At 38.2% G+C, this 12,010-nt stretch overlaps 1 protein-coding gene across 3 annotated transcripts in view; it reads right to left on the reverse strand.

The window, feature by feature from the left end:
• LOC308648862 (glutathione S-transferase A1) overlaps positions 1-12,010 on the reverse strand; it is a 61,005-nt gene that overhangs the window by 26,059 nt on the left and 22,936 nt on the right. The gene's annotated exons all lie outside the window — the stretch shown is intronic.

Raw genomic sequence — 12,010 nt, forward strand, 5'->3', positions numbered from 1 at the left:
TCTTCCTGTGATACATATAAGAACAAAAAATAAATGTCAATATTGATGGGAAAAAAAGGATAAAAACAGTGACTCCTAGAGTTTCTTCACCAGAACAAAGACAAAATTTGTATTATAATATATTGAATATTCCAAACATATGGAATGTAGCTCTTTTTTGGAGGGGGGTATAATTTTTGCTGAAGACAAGCTTAACTTAAATTAACACCGCACATAAGGAAACTCAACTAATCCAAGACAGAGGCAAAACACTCATGAAAAGGAACTTTGAGCCATAGAGCCAAAAATTTCAGTGAATAAGGGCTTAAAATGCTTAAATGTTCAGAGATAATGAAAAGAATGGCATGTGAAAAAAAAGATATGGGTTTGAAAAAGTAGAAGGAAAATTTTTGAAATCAAAGACAAACATTGATTACTAAAAACTCAATGGAGAATTTTTGGGGGGTGTTGAACTCAGGGCCTCTCAGACACTGAGCCACATCTCCAGCCCTATTTTGTATATTTTTTAGAGAAAGGGTCTCACTGAGTTGCTTAGCACCTCACTTTTGCTGAGGCTGGCTTTGAACTCGCAAGCCTCCTGCCTCAGCCTCCAAAGCCACTAAGGTGTGCCACCATGCTGGCTTGAGAAATTTTTTTAAAGTATCAGCAATTTGGCATATATATATATATGAGAAAACCCACATAAATAAGAGACTGAGATATGAAAGAAAAGTTACGAGACACAGAACATAAAATGAAATTTCAACATGTATCTAATAAGAGTGCAGAAAGACAGAACAGAGAGAACAGAAGGAATTCAATTGGTATAGAATTTTCCAGAATGAAAAAGTGTGTGGGGAAAAGAGTCCAGTCTGAAATGAAACATCAAGCAGATATATAAAAGCAAATCTAGAGGTAAACACATAGTATTAAAAATACATTAAGAAGTTATACTTGGGCTCGGGTTGTGGCTCAATGGTAGAGCGCTTGCCTAGCATGTGTGAGGCACCGAGTTCTATTCTCAGCACTGCATATAAATAAATAAGTTAAAAAAAAGTCCATTGACAACTAAAAAAATGTGGAAAAAAAAGAAGAAGAAGACAAAGTTGTACTCTGACAGGTGCAGTGGCACACACCTGTCATCCCAGAGGCTCAAGAGGCTGAGACAAGAGGATCACAAGTTCAAAGCCAGCCTCAGCAAAAGTGAGGTGCTAAAGCAACTCAGTGAGACCCTGTCTCTAAATAAAATACAAAATAGGGCTGGGGATGTGGCTCAGTGGTCAAGTGCTCCTGAGTTCAATCCCTAGTACAAAAAAAATCTAAAATATTATTCAACTAAAACATAAAAAGAGGAAGAGGAGAAGTTTGGAAGGAAGCCAAAACTTCCTCTTATGAGGAGAGGAGAGTGACTGATAGTTTAAGAAAGAAACATCCATCTGAAGAAGTCCTGATTGACCTAACCAGACTTATAAAATAAAGGGGGAAAGCTAAGAAAAAGTTTTGTTCTCCCAAGGAGAAAACAAAATAAAATGTTATTAGTAGTAATGACATTTGTGTAAATGGCTCAAAAACTTAAGAGTTGGTTGGGGAAAAAAAGCAACTTGTAGAACAAACCAATAATATCATTCTGTATACATAAAAATATTTTGAAATCCATATTCATAAAAATTTTTTCAACAATCAAAGCCAGGTCTCTGCCTTTTTAAGTGCATAGGAAAAATTTGCATGACATTCCTGACAGTGGTTACCTCTGGGGAGGGAGAGAGGAGGGAATATAATATTTAAGTGTAGTTCAAAGGAGACTTTATAGATTTATTTTAAAAGAGAATAAAAGCTCTTAAGCAAGAAAATGAAAGTAAGTATTGACATTTGTTAGTGCCTAGTAGATACCTAGAAGTTCTGCTTTTGAAAGTCTTCTAAATAAGTGGGAAGAAAGAATAGAAGTTCAGTGGAGTAGACAATGGGGATTAAAGGGAAGGGAAGGAGGATGGGGAAAGGAAAAGTCGGTGGAATGGATCTGACATGACTTTCCTATGTACGTTCAGTCCCACCATCAAGTACATCCTCAAGAAATTAATTTTTAAAAATAACTGGATAAATAGCAGAAAGATCAATAGAGGGAAAGGTGCAAGGAGTCGAGGGAGAAAAGGGGAAGGAGAGGTAATGGGATCTGAACTAGAACATGATTCCATGTTTTTATTATTATGTCAAAATGGATTCTATTGTCATGTATAATTAAAATAACCAATAAGATGTCAAAAAATTTAGTCTTCTAAATAAAAAACTAACAGATGAAAATTATCCTCAGTATAATCATCTAGAAATCTATAAAAAAATACATTGTGAAAAACTGGAAGGAAATACGTGAAAACAATATTGACATTTATATTTCGGTGATGAGAGGTAGTAGTGATTTATTTCTTTCCACATTCTTCATTTCCAAATACTACAAAAATAGAAATGTAGACAGAATGTAGAAATTACTCTTTATAATTAGCATCTCCTTATAAAATAATTTTTTAAACTTTTTGTATTTTCAGAAACAAAATTCAATCTCTGAATGAAATAGCTGGGACTCACATATTCTAAAATATAGTAGTTGTGGAAATTATCATTATTATTATTATTATTATTATTATTATTATTATTATTATTTTGGAATCAAACCCAGTGCCTTGTGCATGGTGGGTAAGTGCTCTACCACTGAGCTACATCTCCATCCCTATTCTTTTTTCTTTTTGAGAAGGGTCTCACCAAGTTGTCCAGGCTGGCCCTCAAGCTTACAAGCCTCTTGCCTCAGTCTCCCAAGTAGCTGGGATTACAGCCATGCACCACCATGCCTGATTTATAGACAATATTTTTAGATTTTGTCAAAGGTATTTTGGTTATCTCAGTGAATCAGAGAAGCAGGGTTTGTTTTCTGCTCAGGACCATTGTCTTCACAGAAAAAAAGATCTCTTCAAAGCCCCAGAAAGAATAACTTGCCTACCAGCAGCCTCTAGAATATGTATTCTTGATCAGAAGATCAAGATGGCTTGGTAATTAAATAAATAACACACACTCAAAAATTTTTTAAACATTTTTTTTGAGAGAGAGAGAGAGAGAGAGAGAATTTTAATATTTATTGTTTAGTTTTGGGCAGACACAACATCTTTGTTTGTATGTGGTGCTGAGGATCGAACCCGGGCCGTTCGCATGCTAGGCGAGCGCGCTACCGCTTGAGCCACATCCTCAGCCCACACACTCAAAATTTCAGGGTGATATATTTTTAAAAAATAATCCCTAGTCCTTTAACTCAACACAAGGAAATTACTAGCCTTGTGTTTAAATTCAAAATACAATGAAAATTATTTAGTACACCCTCTCTTTCAGAGTAGAAGTGACACAGTCCTGTTCAAAGACTAAAATCAAGTATTTAGTGTCTACTTACTTCAGAAAGAACAGCTAGTATATGAATGAATCATAAGTTCCATTTTACTAATGGTTTCTTGGGAACAAAGTAGACACCAAAGTACATTTTTAAAAACTGACATGCAACTCCAAGTCAAATAAAATAGTTTATAAGTGAGTGTTCTGAATAATTCAACATCTGATTAAAGAGGTTTTGACAGCCCAGAATGCATCAACAAAGTGTTACCTATGCTTCACTGCTGTAGGTTGAGATCTGAGAATTGGAACCCCATCTCATGAAGTGGTCGAGCAGGGCTTGGAGGGAACGAGCCCCCAAAGCAGTCTCCTCCAGCTGTCAGTTGCTTGGTCTGCTTGACCCAAAGCCATTAAAATATAATCATTCTCTATGAATACTATGACACAAAAAAGTTAGAAAACACAAAAGTGACCAGAGCGCCTTGGAAAAATAGCTAATTTTAAGCATAAAGAAGGAGCATCCTTTTATACCAGAGAACAAAAAAGCTCCTGGGGCTATGTCAAAAAGACCAGGAGCAAACTTGAAGGAGCTAACTCTGGCCAAAATATATAATACTTGAGCTTTATTAAAAATAAGAGGTTTGGGCTGTGGCTGTAGCTCAGTGGCAGAGCACTTGCCTAGCATATGTGAAGCACTGGGTTCGATCCTCAACACCACATAAAGATAAGCAAATAAAATAAAGGCATTCTGACCATACACAACTACAAAAAAAAAATTAAATAAGAGATTTGAAAAAAAAATTGGGGCTGGGGATGTGGCTCAAGTGGTAACTCCCTCGCCTGGCATGCGTGGGGTGCTAGGTTCGATCCTCAGCACCACATAAAAGTAAAATAAAGATGTTGTGTCCACCAATCTGAAAAATAAATATTTAAAAAATTATCTCTCTCTCTCTTTTAAAAAAAATTAAAATACAGTATGTTTAAACCTATGATGATAAATAGTATCATAATGGTATATGATACTATAATGGACAAAAGCAGGAACAAAATAATAATAAACTCATTTTTCTGTTTAGAAAATGCTAAGTAGTTAATTTATTTTTTTAATAAACTCATCAACGAGTTTTTCCCTTCTTTTTTTTTAGAGAGAGAATTTTAATATTTATTTATTTATTTTTTATTTTTCGGTGGACACAACATCGAACCCAGGCCGAACACATGCCAGACAAGCGCGCTACCGCTTGAGCAACATCCCCAGCCCCAGTAGTTAATTTCTTTTAAGTGGAAAATAAAAAGTGCTAGGAGCCACAAGCAAATATACGATGTATGGCACCTTTGGTTGTAAAGTGACGTGACGCCAGCTAGCCACTGAGATGATTATGTTAAGATTTACATTCTTATGGAAATTGGACTCCTGCTGTTCACCTTGGCCTGCTACCGGACTCATGTTACGGACTCATGTTACCAGACTCTTGGAGAGTTCCCATTGGTTGGGGAAGGATAGTAGGAGGAAATTCCGGGGGAGGTCCGGGGGACCCCGGGTTCCGGGAGACGCGCGGTTCCGGTTAGACGCCCGCGTGGGAGGACCGGTTTTTTGCTTGCTGGCGCTGAGAGTGTTGGCGGCTTTTTCAAAATAAAGTTTTGTTCCTGCTCGAGTGGCTCCTGATTCTGTGCCCAGCCAAGACTGCGGCATTTGGCGGCCCGGACGGGGAACGCCTGAAACTTAGAGGTGAGTAAAACTGCTCGCCCCTGAGGGAAGGCGACAGAATGGGTGAACATTTAGAAAAACAATGTGTTCTTGTTTTGATTTATTTCGTTTTTATTTCAAGCTCCCTAGCCCTAGAATTTTCTCAGGCGAACTGGGAAAAATGGTTGGCTCAAGGTTTGAAGTTATTCGGCCCTGAGAAAGAGAAAATTGATACAACCATTGTCTGTTCCGTTTTTGTTTCATTCTGTTTCGGCTTTGTTTTATCCTATCTTATTGGGTTACGTTACCTTTATAGTAGATTAGAATCCAGTAAAAAACAAACCGAAAAACTGCTAAGTAAATTGTTAGAGGTCCAGACTATGGTAGAAAAAACGCTAGGTCAAGCAAAAGAGAAGGTCTCTCAAGCTAGTCAGACAGAGGAGAATTTTAAAAAAGCAAGCTTAGAGGAAAAGCAGCCATCAGGTGGAGAATTACAACAGGAGGTTGCTACTAACTCCGTTCTATCACCAGAGGGCGTAACTCAACCAACAGCTCCATCTACCGCTGAGCGGCCCTCAACTCCTGTAGTTGATGGACGGAATTCTGAGGCAGGACCCCAAAGATTAGTATGCCCTGTACTTGAGCAGGCAGGAGGGCAACGAATTCACCGTGCTTTAGATTTCAAAACAATAAAGCAATTAAAGGAGGCTGTAACGACCTATGGGCCGCAAGCTCCCTTCACAATAAGCATGGTCGAATCTGTTACCAACTTGGACATGACACCAGCAGATTGGGCTAACATGTGTCGATCTGTGCTAAACGGAGGACAATATTTGTTATGGAAGGTTGCCAATGAGGAGTTTTGCATGGAGACAGCTAGGCGAAATGCAGAAGCTGGTTATCCTCAAAGAAATATGGACATGCTATTGGGAAAGGGACCATATGAGGGTCAGAGACAGCAAATTGAATATGACCCTGGCGTATACGCACAAATTGCTGTAGATGCAGTTAGGGCATGGAAAACTTTACAGGGGCATGGAGACTTACAAGGTCAATTATCTAAGGTAATACAAGGAACTAATGAACCTTACGCTGAATTTGTAGATAGACTTATTCAGTCAGCCTCTAGGATATTTGGTAATACAGAACAGGTAATGCCATTTATAAAACAACTGGCTTATGACCAAGCAAATCGTTGCTGCAGAGAGGTCATTAGACCATGGAGACATGAAGATTTAAACACATATATTAAATTATGTAGAGACATTAATGAACAAGGGCAAGTCTTAGCCGCAGTACAACAGGCTTTAGATGCCAGGCCAAAAACATGCTATAATTGTAATCAAACAGGACATTTTAAAAGGAGTTGCCCCGTAAGAGGAGGGTTTAACAAAGCTGGATATCAAAGGAATAGAATACCGGGTATTTCCCCACGATGCCATAGAGGGAAACATTAGGCTAATGAATGCCGTTCTCAAACCACCATAGAGGGTATTCCGTTATCAAAAAACGGACAAGGACCAAGTGTTTACCCACGATATCGTGGAGAAAGGTATCAGGCTCCATTGCCAAAAAACGGACTAAAGGGCCCAATGCCCCGGGGCCCAAAACCACAAATATATGGGGCAATGGAGGAACCCAACAGCACCATCAAGGTAGTGCCCAAGACGCATTATCCATTAAATCCCTCATCAGACAAACTAGAGGGAGCGCAGGGCTGGACATCTGCGCCTCTGCCAGAGCAGTACTAACCCCAGAGATGGAAATTCAAATCATTCCCACAGGAGTAAAAGGACCTCTTCCCCAGGGAACAGTAGGCTTATTATTGGGACGCAGTTCTTCTACACTAAAAGGACTTATGATAAGTCCTGGGGTAATTGATCCCGATTATGAGGGTGAAATAAAAATTATAGCTAGTTCTCCAAGAGGTATATCAGTAATTTCACCAGGAGATAAAATAGCACAGTTATTAATAATACCCAGCCTGCATGATAAATTTTCCAGTTGTAATGTAGAAAGAGGTTCCAAGGGATTAGGCTCCACAGGTGTAGATTGGGCTATGCTGTCTTTAAATTTAGATTCTCGCCCAATGCTAAAATTAAATATTCAAGGACATGACTTTAATGGGCTGCTGGACACAGGTGCTAACCTCAGCATAATATCTCGTCAAGAATGGCCAGAACATTGGCCATTACAACAAGCCACTCAAACGCTTCGAGGCCTAGGAGTGGCAACAAATCCCCATAGAAGTGCTATGGTATTAGATTGGAGGGATCCTGAAGGATGTGAAGGAACTATACAGCCCTATGTATTGGATCATCTTCCTGTAAATTTATGGGGACGAGATGTCCTAGATCAATTAGGATTGACATTAACAAATAACATCAATCCTAACATGCCCACTACTAGGGCTAAACAAGGCTTTAGGAAAGAAAAAAGATTAAGAGAACAAGAACAAGGTATGACAGCACCTATTCAAATAGATCAAGAAATAAATAGACATGAATTGGGTTTTCAGAAAGGGCCACTGAGACAATCAAAATTACTTGGAAATCAGAAAGACCAGTGTGGGTTCCTCAGTGGCCCCTGACTAAAGAAAAGATACAAGTAGCCCATGACTTGGTCAGACAACAATTAGCGGAAGGACATATACAACCTTCCGTATCCCCCCATAATACTCCCATTTTTGTCATTAAAAAGAAATCTGGTAAATGGAGATTATTACAAGATTTAAGAGCCATTAATAATGAGATGGTTATTATGGGACCTGCTCAATCAGGGATTCCTCAATTGTCTGCTTTACCAAAAACCTGGCATGATTTAGCTATAGATATTAAAGATTGTTTCTTTTCAATTCCAATTCATCCCGAGGATAATCCACATTTTGCATTTACTATCCCTGCACTGAATCATGAAGGTCCTGATCAGAGATATGAATGGAAAGTACTCCCTCAAGGGATGGCTAACAGCCCAACTATGTGTCAAATTTATGTTAATAAAGCAATCCAGCCACTTAGAAACCAAAATCCTGAACTACAAATATTTCACTATATGGATGATGTGTTATTGGCACATAAAGATAAAAACACATTGCTAGAATGTTATGCCACACTTACAAACTTATTGAAAAATTATAATCTAGAGATAGCAATAGATAAAGTACAATTAAATCTTCCAATTAATTATTTAGGAGTTCTATTATCCTCAACCATGGTCCGTCCACCAAAAATTCAAATACGAGTAGATCAACTCAAATCACTTAATGACTTTCAAAAGTTATTGGGAGACATAAATTGGATAAGGCCTTATCTAGGCATACCAACAGGAGAGTTAGGACCTTTATTTGATATTCTAAAAGGTCCATCAGATCCAAATTCACCCCGCATGTTAACGCCTGAAGCAAGAAAAACATTAAAAATCATTGAAACGTATATGGAAAATATGCATTTGGATAGAATTGATATAAGTTTGCCTTTATTATTTATTGTACTACCAACAAAAAATATTCCTACAGGAGTATTTTGGCAGGAAGGTCCATTATTGTGGATACATTTATCTTATTCTCCTAACACTATTCTTACTAGATATCCTAAGGCTGTAGGACAATTAATACTCAAAGGAATAAAAGCAGCTAAGGGAGTATTTGGGATTTCTCCCAATAAAATTATCACTCCATATACTATGGATCAAATTGATGAGTTAGCTAATGAGTTAAATACTTGGGCAATAATCATGTGTAAAACTAGTGTTTCATTTGATAATCACTTACCATCTAATCCTTTGTTGTCTTTTTGGTCTAAGCATCCTGTAGTTTTTCCAAAAATGACAAGAAAAACCCCTATCATAAATGCTCCAAATATATTCACTGATGGGTCAAACAATGGTACAGCAGCAGTAGTTACCCCTGATCAAACTTTTACATTTTTAGTACCCAAACAATCAGCTCAAAAGGTAGAGCTTAATGCAGTATTACAAGCTTTTATGATGTTTAAAGATTCTGTATTTAATTTATTTTCTGATAGTCAGTATGTAGTTAATGCTATAGTATCCCTTGAAGATGCTGGTAGGATTTCCCCTTCCTCTACTGTTTTCTCTTTGTTTTCCACTATACAAAGTCTAATCTGGGACCGAAAAGATCCATTCTTCATAGGTCATATCAGGGCACATACAGGATTGCCTGGAGCCCTTAGTATGGGCAATGAACTAGCAGATAAATCTACACATGACATACATATTTTCTCCACAATAGAAGAAGCTATAAATTTTCATAAAAGGTTCCATGTCAATGCTAATACTTTACAAAAGCGTTTTAAAATAACTAAAGAACAAGCCAGACATATAATAAAACAATGTCAAAATTGTGTGACATTTTTACCACAAGTTAATCTTGGAGTCAATCCTAGAGGACTGATACCTAACCATATTTGGCAGATGGACGTCACACACTTGCCAGAATTTGGAAAATTAAAATATTTACATGTTACAGTTGATACCTCTTCCAGATTTTTGATGGGCTCCCTTCATGCCGGAGAAAAAACTAAAGATGTTATAGCTCATTGCTTACAAAATTTTGCCACTGTGGGCGTTCCAAAACAGTTAAAAACGGACAACGGTCCTGGTTATACTTCCACCTCTTTTAAACAATTTTGCTCATCATTTGGTATTACTCACATAACAGAATTCCATACAATCCACAAAGACAAGGCATAGTTGAAAGAGCTCATCAAACTATTAAAATGTACTTATTAAAACAAAAGGAGGGAATTGGAAAGGGGTATATATCCCCCAAAGATAAACTTAAAATAACCCTTTTTACTCTAAACTTTTTAAATTTAGATTCATCGGGACTTAGTGCTGCGGAAAGACATTTGTACCCCAAAAATGTACATAAGCCTAAGGTACTTTGGAAAGATATTCTAACAGGACAATGGAAAGGCCCGGATCCAGTGATAGTCTGGAATCGGGGCGCTGTCTATGTTTTCCCACAGGATGAACAGCAACCGATTTGGATTCCAGAGAGATTAACTAAAACAATTTCTACAGAAAAAGAAGATGATTTGACTCAAATCCATAACAGCTGACATCCAAAGCTCCAGCTTGGCTATTCTTACATCTGCGACAGTGATTAACCAAGGTGTTTTTTTTCAATATCTATTTTATTATTGCATTTTTCCACATCATAAAGTTCTATTTTATTTTTGAGCTCATACAAACCTAGGTTAATGTTTTTCTGATCAGTTTTATTTTTTGACTGTGTTTTATTTTTTGACTGTGGAGTTTTTAAACATTGCAATGGAGATTTCACCTAGGTATAGTTACAAGGCCTTTATTTACTATTGTCTTATGTGTTGTATGTTGTGTGCACACTTCTGTTTTGTGTTGTATGTCTGTATGTGTGTATGTCCATATTTCTTATATGAGGAGCGCTCATGAAAAAATGGATCCGAATTTTTTCTTTATTCACGTGATTTATATAGTTTAATTTAAATTAGGTAAACAGCTGTTAATGATTGTTTTTAAAGATGGTTAACAGATCTGTTTGTTTGCTAATTTAAATTTGGTAAACAGCTGTTAAGGATTGTTTTTAAAGGAGTTTAACAGATCTGTTTGTTTACTTTCACCTTTCCTTTTTATTATATTTAATAATTCTGTTCAGGATAATGTCTCTTTAACATCATTGCCAGAATTTCCATCTCCATCCCAATTCCAGTGAAGACTGAGATAAAACCAAACTACAGCTTCTATGATAGCAATCACAGTAAACTGTATAAACTGATGCATCAATGAATATAACTCAACAAGTAATGCTATCAAGGACTTGATTTACTTTGGGAGGAAATGGACATATTGATAGACTCCTCCAATTTGAACTGCTTGCAGAACTTGCCTGGACTATATATCAGTTACATACATTGTGAAATATCATCTGGTGCACCAAATTGTGGTACTGCTGGCATATCTTTGCTGATGGTGTCACCAGTGATGCAATTTCCTTGCCAGCTCACCCCATGTTTATTGTGGTAATACTGGCATATCTTTGCTGATGGTGTCACCAGTGACGCAATTTTTCCAAGGAGCCATCAATTGGCTTGGTGTCGTGGCATTTCTGTATCCTCCTCCCTTCTACTAGTGATGGTCTAAAATTTGGGGGCCAACAGAGGTGAGGCAAAGAACCTTACCCCCCCACTGGCACCAAGGCAAAATTTGGGGGCCAACAGAGGTGAGGCAAGAACCTCACCCCCCCACTGGTGCATAGGCCTATCCACAAGCATGGCTGAATGCTGGACCGGTAGTCAGCGACGGGTTGCTCTGATTACAGTGGATTCAACCTAAGACAGGAAGCTAACGCCTAAAGGTCAGTTCTCCCATGACGGGTAAGAACCATATGTTAAATTGGACAACCTACCAGGCACGGTCCCTAGCCACATTGCTTGTTACTTAATTAAACAGAAGGGGGCAGATGCTAGGAGCCACAAGCAAATATACGATGTATGGCACCTTTGGTTGTAAAGTGACGTGACGCCAGCTAGCCACTGAGATGATTATGTTAAGATTTACATTCTTATGGAAATTGGACTCCCGCTGTTCACCTTGGCCTGCTACCGGACTCATGTTACGGACTCATGTTACCAGACTCTTGGAGAGTTCCCATTGGTTGGGGAAGGATAGTAGGAGGAAATTCCGGGGGAGGTCCGGGGGACCCCGGGTTCCGGGAGACGCGCGGTTCCGGTTAGACGCCCGCGTGGGAGGACCGGTTTTTTGCTTGCTGGCGCTGAGAGTGTTGGCGGCTTTTTCAAAATAAAGTTTTGTTCCTGCTCGAGTGGCTCGTGATTCTGTGCCCAGCCAAGACTGCGGCAAAAAAGAATTAAGCATTTATCTTCCTTGCCTACATAAACCACATCCCAGAGTAACCAAACGTATTATGAGACAGAGATTCTTTTTATACAAAATATTCCAGCTAATAAATGAAGAGAGACT

This window comes from Spermophilus citellus (genome assembly GCF_964194105.1).
Source record: "Spermophilus citellus genome assembly, chromosome: 5".
NCBI lineage: Eukaryota > Metazoa > Chordata > Mammalia > Rodentia > Sciuridae > Spermophilus > Spermophilus citellus.